At 39.8% G+C, this 14,049-nt stretch overlaps 49 non-coding genes across 49 annotated transcripts; 33 read left to right on the forward strand and 16 right to left on the reverse strand.

Moving 5' to 3' along the window:
- Nucleotides 1–189: 189 nt before the first annotated feature.
- Nucleotides 190–262, forward strand: trnav-cac (transfer RNA valine (anticodon CAC)). The gene has a single exon. It is a non-coding gene; the product is annotated as a tRNA-Val (tRNA).
- Nucleotides 263–384: 122 nt separating this feature from the next.
- Nucleotides 385–456, forward strand: trnaq-cug (transfer RNA glutamine (anticodon CUG)). Its single transcript has one exon. It is a non-coding gene; the product is annotated as a tRNA-Gln (tRNA).
- Nucleotides 457–718: 262 nt separating this feature from the next.
- trnai-aau (transfer RNA isoleucine (anticodon AAU)) lies at nucleotides 719–792 on the reverse strand. The gene has a single exon. It is a non-coding gene; the product is annotated as a tRNA-Ile (tRNA).
- A 174-nt stretch (nucleotides 793–966) lies between these two features.
- trnav-cac (transfer RNA valine (anticodon CAC)) lies at nucleotides 967–1,039 on the forward strand. The gene has a single exon. It is a non-coding gene; the product is annotated as a tRNA-Val (tRNA).
- Nucleotides 1,040–1,161: 122 nt separating this feature from the next.
- trnaq-cug (transfer RNA glutamine (anticodon CUG)) lies at nucleotides 1,162–1,233 on the forward strand. The gene has a single exon. It is a non-coding gene; the product is annotated as a tRNA-Gln (tRNA).
- Nucleotides 1,234–1,494: 261 nt separating this feature from the next.
- Nucleotides 1,495–1,568, reverse strand: trnai-aau (transfer RNA isoleucine (anticodon AAU)). Its single transcript has one exon. It is a non-coding gene; the product is annotated as a tRNA-Ile (tRNA).
- A 174-nt stretch (nucleotides 1,569–1,742) lies between these two features.
- On the forward strand, nucleotides 1,743–1,815 carry trnav-aac (transfer RNA valine (anticodon AAC)). The gene has a single exon. It is a non-coding gene; the product is annotated as a tRNA-Val (tRNA).
- A 115-nt stretch (nucleotides 1,816–1,930) lies between these two features.
- Nucleotides 1,931–2,002, forward strand: trnaq-cug (transfer RNA glutamine (anticodon CUG)). Its single transcript has one exon. It is a non-coding gene; the product is annotated as a tRNA-Gln (tRNA).
- Nucleotides 2,003–2,263: 261 nt separating this feature from the next.
- On the reverse strand, nucleotides 2,264–2,337 carry trnai-aau (transfer RNA isoleucine (anticodon AAU)). The gene has a single exon. It is a non-coding gene; the product is annotated as a tRNA-Ile (tRNA).
- A 174-nt stretch (nucleotides 2,338–2,511) lies between these two features.
- Nucleotides 2,512–2,583, forward strand: trnav-aac (transfer RNA valine (anticodon AAC)). Its single transcript has one exon. It is a non-coding gene; the product is annotated as a tRNA-Val (tRNA).
- A 244-nt stretch (nucleotides 2,584–2,827) lies between these two features.
- On the forward strand, nucleotides 2,828–2,899 carry trnaq-cug (transfer RNA glutamine (anticodon CUG)). Its single transcript has one exon. It is a non-coding gene; the product is annotated as a tRNA-Gln (tRNA).
- Nucleotides 2,900–3,160: 261 nt separating this feature from the next.
- On the reverse strand, nucleotides 3,161–3,234 carry trnai-aau (transfer RNA isoleucine (anticodon AAU)). Its single transcript has one exon. It is a non-coding gene; the product is annotated as a tRNA-Ile (tRNA).
- A 174-nt stretch (nucleotides 3,235–3,408) lies between these two features.
- On the forward strand, nucleotides 3,409–3,481 carry trnav-aac (transfer RNA valine (anticodon AAC)). The gene has a single exon. It is a non-coding gene; the product is annotated as a tRNA-Val (tRNA).
- A 115-nt stretch (nucleotides 3,482–3,596) lies between these two features.
- Nucleotides 3,597–3,668, forward strand: trnaq-cug (transfer RNA glutamine (anticodon CUG)). The gene has a single exon. It is a non-coding gene; the product is annotated as a tRNA-Gln (tRNA).
- A 262-nt stretch (nucleotides 3,669–3,930) lies between these two features.
- Nucleotides 3,931–4,004, reverse strand: trnai-aau (transfer RNA isoleucine (anticodon AAU)). Its single transcript has one exon. It is a non-coding gene; the product is annotated as a tRNA-Ile (tRNA).
- Nucleotides 4,005–4,178: 174 nt separating this feature from the next.
- trnav-aac (transfer RNA valine (anticodon AAC)) lies at nucleotides 4,179–4,251 on the forward strand. Its single transcript has one exon. It is a non-coding gene; the product is annotated as a tRNA-Val (tRNA).
- Nucleotides 4,252–4,366: 115 nt separating this feature from the next.
- On the forward strand, nucleotides 4,367–4,438 carry trnaq-cug (transfer RNA glutamine (anticodon CUG)). The gene has a single exon. It is a non-coding gene; the product is annotated as a tRNA-Gln (tRNA).
- A 265-nt stretch (nucleotides 4,439–4,703) lies between these two features.
- Nucleotides 4,704–4,777, reverse strand: trnai-aau (transfer RNA isoleucine (anticodon AAU)). Its single transcript has one exon. It is a non-coding gene; the product is annotated as a tRNA-Ile (tRNA).
- A 172-nt stretch (nucleotides 4,778–4,949) lies between these two features.
- On the forward strand, nucleotides 4,950–5,022 carry trnav-aac (transfer RNA valine (anticodon AAC)). Its single transcript has one exon. It is a non-coding gene; the product is annotated as a tRNA-Val (tRNA).
- Nucleotides 5,023–5,137: 115 nt separating this feature from the next.
- On the forward strand, nucleotides 5,138–5,209 carry trnaq-cug (transfer RNA glutamine (anticodon CUG)). The gene has a single exon. It is a non-coding gene; the product is annotated as a tRNA-Gln (tRNA).
- Nucleotides 5,210–5,470: 261 nt separating this feature from the next.
- trnai-aau (transfer RNA isoleucine (anticodon AAU)) lies at nucleotides 5,471–5,544 on the reverse strand. Its single transcript has one exon. It is a non-coding gene; the product is annotated as a tRNA-Ile (tRNA).
- A 174-nt stretch (nucleotides 5,545–5,718) lies between these two features.
- trnav-aac (transfer RNA valine (anticodon AAC)) lies at nucleotides 5,719–5,791 on the forward strand. Its single transcript has one exon. It is a non-coding gene; the product is annotated as a tRNA-Val (tRNA).
- A 122-nt stretch (nucleotides 5,792–5,913) lies between these two features.
- On the forward strand, nucleotides 5,914–5,985 carry trnaq-cug (transfer RNA glutamine (anticodon CUG)). Its single transcript has one exon. It is a non-coding gene; the product is annotated as a tRNA-Gln (tRNA).
- Nucleotides 5,986–6,240: 255 nt separating this feature from the next.
- On the reverse strand, nucleotides 6,241–6,314 carry trnai-aau (transfer RNA isoleucine (anticodon AAU)). Its single transcript has one exon. It is a non-coding gene; the product is annotated as a tRNA-Ile (tRNA).
- Nucleotides 6,315–6,488: 174 nt separating this feature from the next.
- On the forward strand, nucleotides 6,489–6,561 carry trnav-aac (transfer RNA valine (anticodon AAC)). Its single transcript has one exon. It is a non-coding gene; the product is annotated as a tRNA-Val (tRNA).
- Nucleotides 6,562–6,683: 122 nt separating this feature from the next.
- trnaq-cug (transfer RNA glutamine (anticodon CUG)) lies at nucleotides 6,684–6,755 on the forward strand. Its single transcript has one exon. It is a non-coding gene; the product is annotated as a tRNA-Gln (tRNA).
- A 260-nt stretch (nucleotides 6,756–7,015) lies between these two features.
- On the reverse strand, nucleotides 7,016–7,089 carry trnai-aau (transfer RNA isoleucine (anticodon AAU)). Its single transcript has one exon. It is a non-coding gene; the product is annotated as a tRNA-Ile (tRNA).
- Nucleotides 7,090–7,263: 174 nt separating this feature from the next.
- Nucleotides 7,264–7,336, forward strand: trnav-aac (transfer RNA valine (anticodon AAC)). The gene has a single exon. It is a non-coding gene; the product is annotated as a tRNA-Val (tRNA).
- A 115-nt stretch (nucleotides 7,337–7,451) lies between these two features.
- On the forward strand, nucleotides 7,452–7,523 carry trnaq-cug (transfer RNA glutamine (anticodon CUG)). The gene has a single exon. It is a non-coding gene; the product is annotated as a tRNA-Gln (tRNA).
- Nucleotides 7,524–7,785: 262 nt separating this feature from the next.
- On the reverse strand, nucleotides 7,786–7,858 carry trnai-aau (transfer RNA isoleucine (anticodon AAU)). The gene has a single exon. It is a non-coding gene; the product is annotated as a tRNA-Ile (tRNA).
- A 174-nt stretch (nucleotides 7,859–8,032) lies between these two features.
- trnav-cac (transfer RNA valine (anticodon CAC)) lies at nucleotides 8,033–8,105 on the forward strand. Its single transcript has one exon. It is a non-coding gene; the product is annotated as a tRNA-Val (tRNA).
- Nucleotides 8,106–8,556: 451 nt separating this feature from the next.
- trnai-aau (transfer RNA isoleucine (anticodon AAU)) lies at nucleotides 8,557–8,630 on the reverse strand. Its single transcript has one exon. It is a non-coding gene; the product is annotated as a tRNA-Ile (tRNA).
- Nucleotides 8,631–8,804: 174 nt separating this feature from the next.
- trnav-cac (transfer RNA valine (anticodon CAC)) lies at nucleotides 8,805–8,877 on the forward strand. The gene has a single exon. It is a non-coding gene; the product is annotated as a tRNA-Val (tRNA).
- Nucleotides 8,878–8,999: 122 nt separating this feature from the next.
- trnaq-cug (transfer RNA glutamine (anticodon CUG)) lies at nucleotides 9,000–9,071 on the forward strand. Its single transcript has one exon. It is a non-coding gene; the product is annotated as a tRNA-Gln (tRNA).
- A 262-nt stretch (nucleotides 9,072–9,333) lies between these two features.
- trnai-aau (transfer RNA isoleucine (anticodon AAU)) lies at nucleotides 9,334–9,407 on the reverse strand. The gene has a single exon. It is a non-coding gene; the product is annotated as a tRNA-Ile (tRNA).
- Nucleotides 9,408–9,581: 174 nt separating this feature from the next.
- trnav-cac (transfer RNA valine (anticodon CAC)) lies at nucleotides 9,582–9,654 on the forward strand. Its single transcript has one exon. It is a non-coding gene; the product is annotated as a tRNA-Val (tRNA).
- A 122-nt stretch (nucleotides 9,655–9,776) lies between these two features.
- trnaq-cug (transfer RNA glutamine (anticodon CUG)) lies at nucleotides 9,777–9,848 on the forward strand. The gene has a single exon. It is a non-coding gene; the product is annotated as a tRNA-Gln (tRNA).
- Nucleotides 9,849–10,103: 255 nt separating this feature from the next.
- On the reverse strand, nucleotides 10,104–10,177 carry trnai-aau (transfer RNA isoleucine (anticodon AAU)). The gene has a single exon. It is a non-coding gene; the product is annotated as a tRNA-Ile (tRNA).
- A 174-nt stretch (nucleotides 10,178–10,351) lies between these two features.
- trnav-cac (transfer RNA valine (anticodon CAC)) lies at nucleotides 10,352–10,424 on the forward strand. The gene has a single exon. It is a non-coding gene; the product is annotated as a tRNA-Val (tRNA).
- A 122-nt stretch (nucleotides 10,425–10,546) lies between these two features.
- Nucleotides 10,547–10,618, forward strand: trnaq-cug (transfer RNA glutamine (anticodon CUG)). The gene has a single exon. It is a non-coding gene; the product is annotated as a tRNA-Gln (tRNA).
- Nucleotides 10,619–10,880: 262 nt separating this feature from the next.
- trnai-aau (transfer RNA isoleucine (anticodon AAU)) lies at nucleotides 10,881–10,954 on the reverse strand. Its single transcript has one exon. It is a non-coding gene; the product is annotated as a tRNA-Ile (tRNA).
- Nucleotides 10,955–11,128: 174 nt separating this feature from the next.
- Nucleotides 11,129–11,201, forward strand: trnav-cac (transfer RNA valine (anticodon CAC)). Its single transcript has one exon. It is a non-coding gene; the product is annotated as a tRNA-Val (tRNA).
- A 122-nt stretch (nucleotides 11,202–11,323) lies between these two features.
- On the forward strand, nucleotides 11,324–11,395 carry trnaq-cug (transfer RNA glutamine (anticodon CUG)). Its single transcript has one exon. It is a non-coding gene; the product is annotated as a tRNA-Gln (tRNA).
- A 262-nt stretch (nucleotides 11,396–11,657) lies between these two features.
- Nucleotides 11,658–11,731, reverse strand: trnai-aau (transfer RNA isoleucine (anticodon AAU)). Its single transcript has one exon. It is a non-coding gene; the product is annotated as a tRNA-Ile (tRNA).
- A 174-nt stretch (nucleotides 11,732–11,905) lies between these two features.
- Nucleotides 11,906–11,978, forward strand: trnav-cac (transfer RNA valine (anticodon CAC)). Its single transcript has one exon. It is a non-coding gene; the product is annotated as a tRNA-Val (tRNA).
- Nucleotides 11,979–12,100: 122 nt separating this feature from the next.
- trnaq-cug (transfer RNA glutamine (anticodon CUG)) lies at nucleotides 12,101–12,172 on the forward strand. Its single transcript has one exon. It is a non-coding gene; the product is annotated as a tRNA-Gln (tRNA).
- A 265-nt stretch (nucleotides 12,173–12,437) lies between these two features.
- Nucleotides 12,438–12,511, reverse strand: trnai-aau (transfer RNA isoleucine (anticodon AAU)). The gene has a single exon. It is a non-coding gene; the product is annotated as a tRNA-Ile (tRNA).
- A 174-nt stretch (nucleotides 12,512–12,685) lies between these two features.
- On the forward strand, nucleotides 12,686–12,758 carry trnav-aac (transfer RNA valine (anticodon AAC)). Its single transcript has one exon. It is a non-coding gene; the product is annotated as a tRNA-Val (tRNA).
- A 122-nt stretch (nucleotides 12,759–12,880) lies between these two features.
- On the forward strand, nucleotides 12,881–12,952 carry trnaq-cug (transfer RNA glutamine (anticodon CUG)). Its single transcript has one exon. It is a non-coding gene; the product is annotated as a tRNA-Gln (tRNA).
- The last annotated feature ends 1,097 nt before the right edge of the window (nucleotides 12,953–14,049 follow it).

The following is a 14,049-nucleotide window of genomic DNA, read 5'->3' on the forward strand; positions in this document are numbered from 1 at the left end:
CTGAGCTAACCGGCCATATGCACTGTGCTCCTTCCATCGAGGTGGTAAAAGGTCAGCAAGGGTTCTATGGTGTAGTGGTCTGTGCTCTGAATCCAGACATCTGAGTGCAAGCCTGACTACACACTTGATGTGTTGCATCTGACATCTTCAAATTTGGAACTTCAAACTGAAACAGACAGAAGAAGTTCAGTTTCTGTAGTGTAGTGGTTATCACGTTTGCTTCACACGCAAAAGGTCTCTGGTTCGAAACCAGACAGAAACAGATCTTGTACGTTGTACTTCTCACAGGGGACCACAAGTGTTTTCCTGACGGTTCAAGCGCCAATGGACTTCAATGCAGTCATCTTTGAAATCGAGGCCACTTTATTTAAGTTCCCACTTCTCGGTTCTATGGTGTAATGGTTAGCACTCTGGACTCTGAATCCAGTGATCTGAGTTCAAGTCTCAGTAGAACCATTTCTCTCTGTTCTTGACATAGTTGATCCTTTTTTTGATGTATGGACCATAATGTGAAATTTGGCACAAATATAAGTCTGACATTTTGTTCAAGTTATGGAGATTTCATGGATCTAAGAAAACCTACATGATCTTAACACAATAAAAATGTGAGAAACCACTCATATTCTAATATTTTTTTGAATCAATATATGAAATTGATGAACTTAAATCCTTTTGTTACTCTGCAGTCTTGATTGTGCTAAACAGTTTATGTTTCATATGGCCAGTATGGGGTTTGAACCCATGACCTTGGCGTTATTAGCACCACGCTCTGACCAGCTGAGCTAACCGGCCATACGCACTGTGCTCCTTCCATCGAGGTGGTAAAAGGTCAGCAAGGGTTCTATGGTGTAGTGGTCTGTGCTCTGAATCCAGACATCTGAGTGCAAGCCTGACTAGACACTCGATGTGTTGCATCTGACATCTTCAAATTTGGAGCTTCAAACTGAAACAGACAGAAGAAGTTCAGTTTCTGTAGTGTAGTGGTTATCACGTTTGCTTCACACGCAAAAGGTCTCTGGTTCGAAACCAGACAGAAACAGATCTTGTACGTTGTACTTCTCACAGGGGACCACAAGTGTTTTCCTGACGGTTCAAGCGCCAATGGACTTCAATGCAGTCATCTTTGAAATCGAGGCCACTTTATTTAAGTTCCCACTTCTCGGTTCTATGGTGTAATGGTTAGCACTCTGGACTCTGAATCCAGTGATCTGAGTTCAAGTCTCAGTAGAACCATTTCTCTCTGTTCTTGACATAGTCGATCCTTTTTTTGATGTATGGACCATAATGTGAAATTTGGCACAAATATAAGTCTGACATTTTGTTCAAGTTATGGAGATTTCATGGATCTAAGAAAACGTACATGATCTTAACACAATAAAAATGTGAGAAACCACTCATATTCTAATATTTTTTGAATCAATATATGAAATTGATGAACTTAAATCCTTTTGTTACTCTGCAGTCTTGATTGTGCTAAACAGTTTATGTTTCATATGGCCCGTATGGGGTTTGAACCCATGACCTTGGCGTTATTAGCACCACGCTCTGACCAGCTGAGCTAACCGGCCATACGCACTGTGCTCCTTCCATCGAGGTGGTAAAAGGTCAGCAAGGGTTCTATGGTGTAGTGGTCTGTGCTCTGAATCCAGACATCTGAGTGCAAGCCTGACTACACACTTGATGTGTTGCATCTGACATCTTCAAATTTGGAACTTCAAACTGAAACAGACAGAAGAAGTTCAGTTTCTGTAGTGTAGTGGTTATCACGTTTGCCTAACACGCAAAAGGTCTCTGGTTCGAAACCAGACAGAAACAGATCTTGTACGTTGTACTTCTCACAGGGGACCACAACTGTTTTCCTGACGGTTCAAGCGCCAATGGACTTCAATGCAGTCATCTTTGAAATCGAGGCCACTTTATTTAAGTTCTCGGTTCTATGGTGTAATGGTTAGCACTCTGGACTCTGAATCCAGTGATCTGAGTTCAAGTCTCAGTAGAACCATTTCTCTCTGTTCTTGACATAGTTGATCCTTTTTTTGATGTATGGACCATAATGTGAAATTTGGCACAAATATAAGTCTACATTTTGTTCAAGTTATGGAGATTTCATGGATCTAAGAAAACCTACATGATCTTAACACAATAAAAATGTGAGAAACCACTCATATTCTAATATTTTTTTGAATCAATATATGAAATTGATGAACTTAAATCCTTTTGTTACTCTGCAGTCTTGATTGTGCTAAACAGTTTATGTTTCATATGGCCAGTATGGGGTTTGAACCCATGACCTTGGCGTTATTAGCACCACGCTCTGACCAGCTGAGCTAACCGGCCATACGCACTGTGCTCCTTCCATCGAGGTGGTAAAAGGTCAGCAAGGGTTCTATGGTGTAGTGGTCTGTGCTCTGAATCCAGACATCTGAGTGCAAGCCTGACTAGACACTCGATGTGTTGCATCTGACATCTTCAAATTTGGAGCTTCAAACTGAAACAGACAGAAGAAGTTCAGTTTCTGTAGTGTAGTGGTTATCACGTTTGCCTAACACGCAAAAGGTCTCTGGTTCAAACCAGACAGAAACAGATCTTGTACGTTGTCTTCTCACAGGGACCACAAGTGTTTCCTGACGGTTCAAGGCCAATGACAGCAGATTTTGTTTTTTTTTTTTTTTTTTTTTTTTTTTTTTTTTTTTTTTTTTTTTTTTTTTTTTTTTTTTTTTTTTTTGTACTTCTCACAGGGGACCACAACTGTTTTCCTCACGGTTCAAGCGCCAATGGACTTCAATGCAGTCATCTTTGAAATCGAGGCCACTTTATTTAAGTTCTCGGTTCTATGGTGTAATGGTTAGCACTCTGGACTCTGAATCCAGTGATCTGAGTTCAAGTCTCAGTAGAACCATTTCTCTCTGTTCTTGACATAGTTGATCCTTTTTTTGATGTATGGACCATAATGTGAAATTTGGCACAAATATAAGTCTGACATTTTGTTCAAGTTATGGAGATTTCATGGATCTAAGAAAACCTACATGATCTTAACACAATAAAAATGTGAGAAACCACTCATATTCTAATATTTTTTGAATCAATATATGAAATTGATGAACTTAAATCCTTTTGTTACTCTGCAGTCTTGATTGTGCTAAACAGTTTATGTTTCATATGGCCAGTATGGGGTTTGAACCCATGACCTTGGCGTTATTAGCACCACGCTCTGACCAGCTGAGCTAACCGGCCATACGCACTGTGCTCCTTCCATCGAGGTGGTGAAAGGTCAGCAAGGGTTCTATGGTGTAGTGGTCTGTGCTCTGAATCCAGACATCTGAGTGCAAGCCTGACTACACACTTGATGTGTTGCATCTGACATCTTCAAATTTGGAACTTCAAACTGAAACAGACAGAAGAAGTTCAGTTTCTGTAGTGTAGTGGTTATCACGTTTGCCTAACACGCAAAAGGTCTCTGGTTCGAAACCAGACAGAAACAGATCTTGTACGTTGTACTTCTCACAAGGGACCCCAACTGTTTTCCTGACGGTTCAAGCGCCAATGGACTTCAATGCAGTCATCTTTGAAATCGAGGCCACTTTATTTAAGTTCTCGGTTCTATGGTGTAATGGTTAGCACTCTGGACTCTGAATCCAGTGATCTGAGTTCAAGTCTCAGTAGAACCATTTCTCTCTGTTCTTGACATAGTCGATCCTTTTTTTGATGTATGGACCATAATGTGAAATTTGGCACAAATATAAGTCTGACATTTTGTTCAAGTTATGGAGATTTCATGGATCTAAGAAAACCTACATGATCTTAACACAATAAAAATGTGAGAAACCACTCATATTCTAATATTTTTTTGAATCAATATATGAAATTGATGAACTTAAATCCTTTTGTTACTCTGCAGTCTTGATTGTGCTAAATAGTTTATGTTTCATATGGCCCGTATGGGGTTTGAACCCATGACCTTGGCGTTATTAGCACCACGCTCTGACCAGCTGAGCTAACCGGCCATACGCACTGTGCTCCTTCCATCGAGGTGGTAAAAGGTCAGCAAGGGTTCTATGGTGTAGTGGTCTGTGCTCTGAATCCAGACATCTGAGTGCAAGCCTGACTACACACTTGATGTGTTGCATCTGACATCTTCAAATTTGGAACTTCAAACTGAAACAGACAGAAGAAGTTCAGTTTCTGTAGTGTAGTGGTTATCACGTTTGCCTAACACGCAAAAGGTCTCTGGTTCGAAACCAGACAGAAACAGATCTTGTACGTTGTACTTCTCACAGGGGACCACAACTGTTTTCCTCACGGTTCAAGCGCCAATGGACTTCAATGCAGTCATCTTTGAAATCGAGGCCACGTTATTTAAGTTCTCGGTTCTATGGTGTAATGGTTAGCACTCTGGACTCTGAATCCAGTGATCTGAGTTCAAGTCTCAGTAGAACCATTTCTCTGTGTTCTTGACATAGTTGATCCTTTTTTTGATGTATGGACCATAATGTGAAATTTGGCACAAATATAAGTCTGACATTTTGTTCACCAAGTTATGGAGATTTCATGGATCTAAGAAAACCTACATGATCTTAACACAATAAAAATGTGAGAAACCACTCATATTCTAATATTATTTTGAATCAATATATGAAATTGATGAACTTAAATCCTTTTGTTACTCTGCAGGCTTGATTGTGCTAAACAGTTTATGTTTCATATGGCCAGTATGGGGTTTGAACCCATGACCTTGGCGTTATTAGCACCACGCTCTGACCAGCTGAGCTAACCGGCCATACGCACTGTGCTCCTTCCATCGAAGTGGTAAAAGGTCACCAAGGGTTCCATGGTGTAGTGGTCTGTGCTCTGAATCCAGACATCTGAGTGCAAGCCTGACTACACACTGATGTGTTGCATCTGACATCTTCAAATTTGGACTTCAAACTGAAACAGACAGAAGAAGTTCAGTTTCTGTAGTGTAGTGGTTATCACGTTTGCCTAACACGCAAAAGGTCTCTGGTTTGAAACCAGACAGAAACAGATCTTGTAAGTTGTACTTCTCACAGGGGACCACAACTGTTTTCCTCACGGTTCAAGCGCCAATGGACTTCAATGCAGTCATCTTTGAAATCGAGGCCAATTTATTTAAGTTCTCGGTTCTATGGTGTAATGGTTAGCACTCTGGACCCTGAATCCAGTGATCTGAGTTCAAGTCTCAGTAGAACCATTTCTCTCTGTTCTTGACATAGTTGATCCTTTTTTTGATGTATGGACCATAATGTGAAATGTGGCACAAATATAAGTCTTACATTTTGTTCAAGTTATGGAGATTTCATGGATCAAAGAAAACCTACATGATCTAAAAACAATAAAAATGTGAGAAACCACTCATATTCTAATTTTTTTTGAATCAATATATGAAATTGATGAAATTAAATCCTTTTGTTACTCTGCAGTCTTGATTGTGCTAAATAGTTTATGTTTCATATGGCCCATATGGGGTTTGAACCCATGACCTTGGCGTTATTAGCACCACGCTCTGACCAGCTGAGCTAACCGGCCATACGCACTGTGCTCCTTCCATCGAGGTGGTAAAAGGTCAGCAAGGGTTCTATGGTGTAGTGGTCTGTGCTCTGAATCCAGACATCTGAGTGCAAGCCTGACTAGACACTCGATGTGTTGCATCTGACATCTTCAAATTTGGAGCTTCAAACTGAAACAGACAGAAGAAGTTCAGTTTCTGTAGTGTAGTGGTTATCACGTTTGCCTAACACGCAAAAGGTCTCTGGTTCGAAACCAGACAGAAACAGATCTTGTACGTTGTACTTCTCACAGGGGACCACAAGTGTTTTCCTGACGGTTCAAGCGCCAATGGACTTCAATGCAGTCATCTTTGAAATCGAGGCCACTTTATTTAAGTTCCCACTTCTCGGTTCTATGGTGTAATGGTTAGCACTCTGGACTCTGAATCCAGTGATCTGAGTTCAAGTCTCAGTAGAACCATTTCTCTCTGTTCTTGACATAGTTGATCCTTTTTTTGATGTATGGACCATAATGTGAAATGTGGCACAAATATAAGTCTGTCACCAAGTTATGGAGATTTCATGGATCTAAGAAAACCTACATGATCTTAACACAATAAAAATGTGAGAAACCACTCATATTCTAATTTTTTTTTAATCAATATATGAAATTGATGAACTTAAATCCTTTTGTTACACTGCAGGCTTGATTGTGCTAAACAGTTTATGTTTCATATGGCCCGTATGGGGTTTGAACCCATGACCTTGGCGTTATTAGCACCACGCTCTGACCAGCTGAGCTAACCGGCCATACGCACTGTGCTCCTTCCATCGAGGTGGTAAAAGGTCAGCAAGGGTTCTATGGTGTAGTGGTCTGTGCTCTGAATCCAGACATCTGAGTGCAAGCCTGACTCGACACTCGATGTGTTGCATCTGACATCTTCAAATTTGGAGCTTCAAACTGAAACAGACAGAAGAAGTTCAGTTTCTGTAGTGTAGTGGTTATCACGTTTGCCTAACATGCAAAAGGTCTCTGGTTCGAAACCAGACAGAAACAGATCTTGAACGTTGTACTTCTCACAGTGGACCACAATTGTTTTCCTGACGGTTCAAGCGCCAATGGACTTCAATGCAGTCATCTTTGAAATCGAGGCCACTTTATTTAAGTTCCCACTTCTCGGTTCTATGGTGTAATGGTTAGCACTCTGGACTCTGAATCCAGTGATCTGAGTTCAAGTCTCAGTAGAACCATTTCTCTCTGTTCTTGACATAGTTGATCCTTTTTTTGATGTATGGACCATAATGTGAAATGTGGCACAAATATAAGTCTTACATTTTGTTCAAGTTATGGAGATTTCATGGATCTAAGAAAACCTACATGATCTTAACACAATAAAAATGTGAGAAACCACTCATATTCTAATATTTTTTGAATCAATATTGAAATTGATGAACTTAAATCCTTTTGTTACTCTGCAGTCTTGATTGTGCTAAACAGTTTATGTTTCATATGGCCAGTATGGGGTTTGAACCCATGACCTTGGCGTTATTAGCACCACGCTCTGACCAGCTGAGCTAACCGGCCATACGCACTGTGCTCCTTCCATCGAGGTGGTAAAAGGTCAGCAAGGGTTCTATGGTGTAGTGGTCTGTGCTCTGAATCCAGACATCTGAGTGCAAGCCTGACTACACACTTGATGTGTTGCATCTGACATCTTCAAATTTGGAACTTCAAACTGAAACAGACAGAAGAAGTTCAGTTTCTGTAGTGTAGTGGTTATCACGTTTGCCTAACACACAAAAGGTCTCTGGTTCGAAACCAGACAGAAACAGATCTTGTATGTTGTACTTCTCACAGGGGACCACAACTGTTTTCCTGACAGTTCAAGCGCCAATGGACTTCAATGCAGTCATCTTTGAAATCGAGGCCACTTTATTTAAGTTCTTGGTTCTATGGTGTAATGGTTAGCACTCTGGACTCTGAATCCAGTGATCTGAGTTCAAGTCTCAGTAGAACCATTTCTCTCTGTTCTTGACATAGTTGATCCTTTTTTTGATGTATGGACCATAATGTGAAATTTGGCACAAATATAAGTCTGACATTTTGTTCAAGTTATGGAGATTTCATGGATCTAAGAAAACGTACATGATCTTAACACAATAAAAATGTGAGAAACCACTCATATTCTAATATTATTTTGAATCAATATATGAAATTGTTGAACTTAAATACTTTTTTTACTCTGCAGTCTTGATTGTGCTAAACAGTTTATGTTTCATATGGCCGTATGGGGTTTGAACCCATGACCTTGGCGTTATTAGCACCACGCTCTGACCAGCTGAGCTAACCGGCCATACGCACTGTGCTCCTTCCATCGAGGTGGTAAAAGGTCAGCAAGGGTTCTATGGTGTAGTGGTCTGTGCTCTGAATCCAGACATCTGAGTGCAAGCCTGACTACACACTTGATGTGTTGCATCTGACATCTTCAAATTTGGAACTTCAAACTGAAACAGACAGAAGAAGTTCAGTTTCTGTAGTGTAGTGGTTATCACGTTTGCTTCACACGCAAAAGGTCTCTGGTTCGAAACCAGACAGAAACAGATCTTGTACGTTGTACTTCTCACAGGGGACCACAAGTGTTTTCCTGACGGTTCAAGCGCCAATGGACTTCAATGCAGTCATCTTTGAAATCGAGGCCACTTTATTTAAGTTCCCACTTCTCGGTTCTATGGTGTAATGGTTAGCACTCTGGACTCTAATCCAGTGATCTGAGTTCAAGTCTCAGTAGAACCATTTCTCTCTGTTCTTGACATAGTGATCCTTTTTTTGATGTATGAACCATAATATGAAATTTCTAACAAATATAAGTCTTACATTTTTTTCAAGTAATGGAGATTTCATGGATCTAAGAAAACTACATGATCTTAACACAATAAAAATGTGAGAAACCACTCAATTCTAATATTTTTTGAATCAATATATGAAATTGATGAACTTAAATCCTTTTGTTACTCTGCAGTCTTGATTGTGCTAAACAGTTTATGTTTCATATGGCCAGTATGGGGTTTGAACCCATGACCTTGGCGTTATTAGCACCACGCTCTGACCAGCTGAGCTAACCGGCCATACGCACTGTGCTCCTTCCATCGAGGTGGTAAAAGGTCAGCAAGGGTTCTATGGTGTAGTGGTCTGTGCTCTGAATCCAGACATCTGAGTGCAAGCCTGACTAGACACTCGATGTGTTGCATCTGACATCTTCAAATTTGGAGCTTCAAACTGTAACAGACAGAAGAAATTCAGTTTCTGTAGTGTAGTGGTTATCACGTTTGCTTCACACGCAAAAGGTCTCTGGTTCGAAACCAGACAGAAACAGATCTTGTACGTTGTACTTCTCACAGGGGACCACAAGTGTTTTCCTAACGGTTCAAGCGCCAATGGACTTTAATGCAGTCATCTTTGAAATCGAGGCCACTTTATTTAAGTTCCCACTTCTTGGTTCTATGGTGTAATGGTTAGCACTCTGGACTCTGAATCCAGTGATCTGAATTCAAGTCTCAGTAGAACCATTTCTCTCTGTTCTTGACATAGTCTATCCTTTTTTTGATGTATGGACCATAATGTGAAATTTGGCACAAATATAAGTCTGACATTTTGTTCAAGTTATGGAGATTTCATGGATCTAAGAAAACCTACATGATCTTAACACAATAAAAATGTGAGAAACCACTCATATTCTAATATTTTTTTGAATCAATATATGAAATTGATTAACTTAAATACTTTTGTTACTCTGCAGTCTTGATTGTGCTAAATAGTTTATGTTTCATATGGCCCGTATGGGGTTTGAACCCATGACCTTGGCGTTATTAGCACCACGCTCTGACCAGCTGAGCTAACCGGCCATACGCACTGTGCTCCTTCCATCGAGGTGGTAAAAGGTCAGCAAGGGTTCTATGGTGTAGTGGTCTGTGCTCTGAATCCAGACATCTGAGTGCAAGCCTGACTACACACTTGATGTGTTGCATCTGACATCTTCAAATTTGGAACTTCAAACTGAAACAGACAGAAGAAGTTCAGTTTCTGTAGTGTAGTGGTTATCACGTTTGCTTCACACGCAAAAGGTCTCTGGTTCGAAACCAGACAGAAACAGATCTTGTACGTTGTACTTCTCACAGGGGACCACAAGTGTTTTCCTGACGGTTCAAGCGCCAATGGACTTCAATGCAGTCATCTTTGAAATCGAGGCCACTTTATTTAAGTTCCCACTTCTCGGTTCTATGGTGTAATGGTTAGCACTCTGGACTCTGAATCCAGTGATCTGAGTTCAAGTCTCAGTAGAACCATTTCTCTCTGTTCTTGACATAGTCGATCCTTTTTTTGATGTATGGACCATAATGTGAAATTTGGCACAAATATAAGTCTGTCACCAAGTTATGGAGATTTCATGGATCTAAGAAAACCTACATGATCTTAACACAATAAAAATGTGAGAAACCACTCATATTCTAATTTTTTTTGAATCAATATATGAAATTGATGAACTTATATCCTTTTGTTACACTGCAGGCTTGATTGTGCTAAACAGTTTATGTTTCATATGGCCCGTATGGGGTTTGAACCCATGACCTTGGCGTTATTAGCACCACGCTCTGACCAGCTGAGCTAACCGGCCATACGCACTGTGCTCCTTCCATCGAGGTGGTAAAAGGTCAGCAAGGGTTCTATGGTGTAGTGGTCTGTGCTCTGAATCCAGACATCTGAGTGCAAACCTGACTACACACTTGATGTGTTGCATCTGACATCTTCAAATTTGGAACTTCAAACTGAAACAGTCAGAAGAAGTTCAGTTTCTGTAGTGTAGTGGTTATCACGTTTGCTTCACACGCAAAAGGTCTCTGGTTCGAAACCAGACAGAAACAGATCTTGTACGTTGTACTTCTCACAGGGGACCACAAGTGTTTTCCTGACGGTTCAAGCGCCAATGGACTTCAATGCAGTCATCTTTGAAATCGAGGCCACTTTATTTAAGTTCCCACTTCTCCGTTCTATGGTGTAATGGTTAGCACTCTGGACTCTGAATCCAGTGATCTGAGTTCAAGTCTCAGTAGAACCATTTCTCTCTGTTCTTGACATAGTTGATCCTTTTTTTGATGTATGGACCATAATGTGAAATTTGGCACAAATATAAGTCTTACATTTTGTTCAAGTTATGGAGATTTCATGGATCTAAGAAAACGTACATGATCTTAACACAATAAAAATGTGAGAAACCACTCAAATTCTAATATTATTTTGTATCAATATATGAAATTGATGAACTTAAATCCTTTTGTTACTCTGCAGTCTTGATTGTGCTAAACAGTTTATGTTTCATATGGCCAGTATGGGGTTTGAACCCATGACCTTGGCGTTATTAGCACCACGCTCTGACCAGCTGAGCTAACCGGCCATACGCACTGTGCTCCTTCCATCGAGGTGGTAAAAGGTCAGCAAGGGTTCTATGGTGTAGTGGTCTGTGCTCTGAATCCAGACATCTGAGTGCAAGCCTGACTAGACACTCGATGTGTTGCATCTGACATCTTCAAATTTGGAGTTTCAAACTGAAACAGACAGAAGAAATTCAGTTTCTGTAGTGTAGTGGTTATCACGTTTGCTTCACACGCAAAAGGTCTCTGGTTCGAAACCAGACAGAAACAGATCTTGTAAGTTGTACTTCTCACAGGGGACCACAAGTGTTTTCCTGACGGTTCAAGCGCCAATGGACTTTAATGCAGTCATCTTTGAAATCGAGGCCACTTTATTTAAGTTCCCACTTCTCGGTTCTATGGTGTAATGGTTAGCACTCTGGACTCTGAATCCAGTGATCTGAATTCAAGTCTCAGTAGAACCATTTCTCTCTGTTCTTGACATAGTCTATCCTTTTTTTGATGTATGGACCATAATGTGAAATTTGGCACAAATATAAGTCTGACATTTTGTTCAAGTTATGGAGATTTCATGGATCTAAGAAAACGTACATGATCTTAACACAATAAAAATGTGAGAAACCACTCAAATTCTAATATTATTTTGTATCAATATATGAAATTGATGAACTTAAATCCTTTTGTTACTCTGCAGTCTTGATTGTGCTAAACAGTTTATGTTTCATATGGCCAGTATGGGGTTTGAACCCATGACCTTGGCGTTATTAGCACCACGCTCTGACCAGCTGAGCTAACCGGCCATACGCACTGTGCTCCTTCCATCGAGGTGGTAAAAGGTCAGCAAGGGTTCTATGGTGTAGTGGTCTGTGCTCTGAATCCAGACATCTGAGTGCAAGCCTGACTAGACACTCGATGTGTTGCATCTGACATCTTCAAATTTGGAGTTTCAAACTGAAACAGACAGAAGAAATTCAGTTTCTGTAGTGTAGTGGTTATCACGTTTGCTTCACACGCAAAAGGTCTCTGGTTCGAAACCAGACAGAAACAGATCTTGTACGTTGTACTTCTCACAGGGGACCACAAGTGTTTTCCTGACGGTTCAAGCGCCAATGGACTTTAATGCAGTCATCTTTGAAATCGAGGCCACTTTATTTAAGTTCCCACTTCTCGGTTCTATGGTGTAATGGTTAGCACTCTGGACTCTGAATCCAGTGATCTGAGTTCAAGTCTCAGTAGAACCATTTCTCTCTGTTCTTGACATAGTCTATCCTTTTTTTGATGTATGGACCATAATGTGAAATTTGGCACAAATATAAGTCTGACTGTTTGTTCACCAAGTTATGGAGATTTCATGGATCTAAGAAAACGTACATGATCTTAACACAATAAAAATGTGAGAAACCACTCATATTCTAATATTTTTTTGAATCAATATATGAAATTGATGAACTTAAATCCTTTTGTTACTCTGCAGTCTTGATTGTGCGATACACTTCATGTCTCTCATGGCCAGTATGGGGATTGAACCCATGACCTTGGTGTTATTAGCACCACACTCTGACCAGCTGAGCTAATCGGCCATACGCACTGTGCTCCTTCCATCGAGGTGATAAAAGGTCAGCAAGGGTTCTATGGTGTAGTGGTCTGTGCTCTGAATCCAGGCATCTGAGTGCAAGCCTGACTAGACACTCGATGTGCTGCATCTGACATCTTTAAATTTGGAACTTCAAACTGAAACAGACAGAAGAAGTTCAGTTTCTGTAGTGTAGTGGTTATCACGTTTGCCTAACACGCAAAAGGTCTCTGGTTCGAAACCAGACAAAAACAGATCTTGTAAGTTGTGCTTCTCACAGTGGACCACAAATGTTTTCCTGACGGTTCAAACGCCAATGGACTTCAATGCAGTCATCTTTGAAATCGAGGCCACTTTATTTAAGTTCCCCCTTCTTGGTTCTATGGTGTGATGGTTAGCACTCTGGACTCTGAATCCAGTGATCTGAGTTCAAGTCTCAGTAGAACCATTTTTCTCTGTTCTTGACGTAGTCAAACCTTTTTTGGATGTATGGACTATAATGTGATATTTGGCACAAATATAAGTCTCACTCTTTGTTCACCAAGTTATGGAGATTTCATGGATCTAAGAAAACGTACATGATCTTAACACAATACAAACGTGACAAAATTGCTCCTATTCTAATATTATTTTTGAATCATTGTTTGAAATGATTTAACTTAAATCCTTTTGTTACTCTGCAGTCTTGATTGTGCGAAACACTTTATGTCTCTTATGGCCAGTATGGGGATTGAACCCATGACCTTGGTGTTCATAGCACCACATGTTTTTAGCATCTATTTGCTAAAACCTTTTGTGATCCTAACAAAAGTGCTCATATCCTAATGTTTTTCAAAGTCAACTTGCATAAAGGTATACTTTCTAGCATTTTTATTTTGAAATTTTGATTTTATTTTCCAGCACTTTTTTATTTTAAAGTGTTTATTTTATTTTTGAACCATTATTTATTTTGAATTGTTGATTTTATTTTTGACATTTTTTTATTTTGAAGTGTTGATTGTATTTCAGAACCATATTTTCTTTCGAAGTATTGATTTTTTTTTTCACCCTTCTTATATTTTGAAGTGTTGATTTTCTGAAAGACTTTATATTTTTATAGGCGAGTATGAGGATTGATCCCATGGCCTCAGGATTATTAGTAACACACTCTGATGAGACAATGATGAGTTTCCATGGATTAAAGAACAATTTACATAATGTTAAGAAGGAATTTGAGAAAAGTGTTTCTATTCTAATATTTTTAAAATCAACATGCCTAATATGTAATTTTTCTGCTTTTTTTTGCCATCATTTATATATTTTTTTAAAGTTTTGTTAGCTTGTGGCAAATGTCACCAGGCTGGGAATTGATCCTGCGACCGCTGCCATGAGGACTAGGGCCTCAATACATGGGTCTTGTTTTGCCCCTGCGCCACCACATCACCCCAATTTTTAGGCCTTTTATATGTGTTGATGTTCTCAACGCCTTAGATTTGAATTGGCCAGTAAGGGAAATGAACCGTTGACCTCAGCATTACTTACACCACGTAGCACATAAAGGTTTTA

Source organism: Poecilia reticulata, chromosome 5 (assembly GCF_904066995.2).
Source record: "Poecilia reticulata chromosome 5, P_reticulata-male-v2, whole genome shotgun sequence".
Classification (NCBI taxonomy): Eukaryota; Metazoa; Chordata; class Actinopteri; order Cyprinodontiformes; family Poeciliidae; genus Poecilia; species Poecilia reticulata.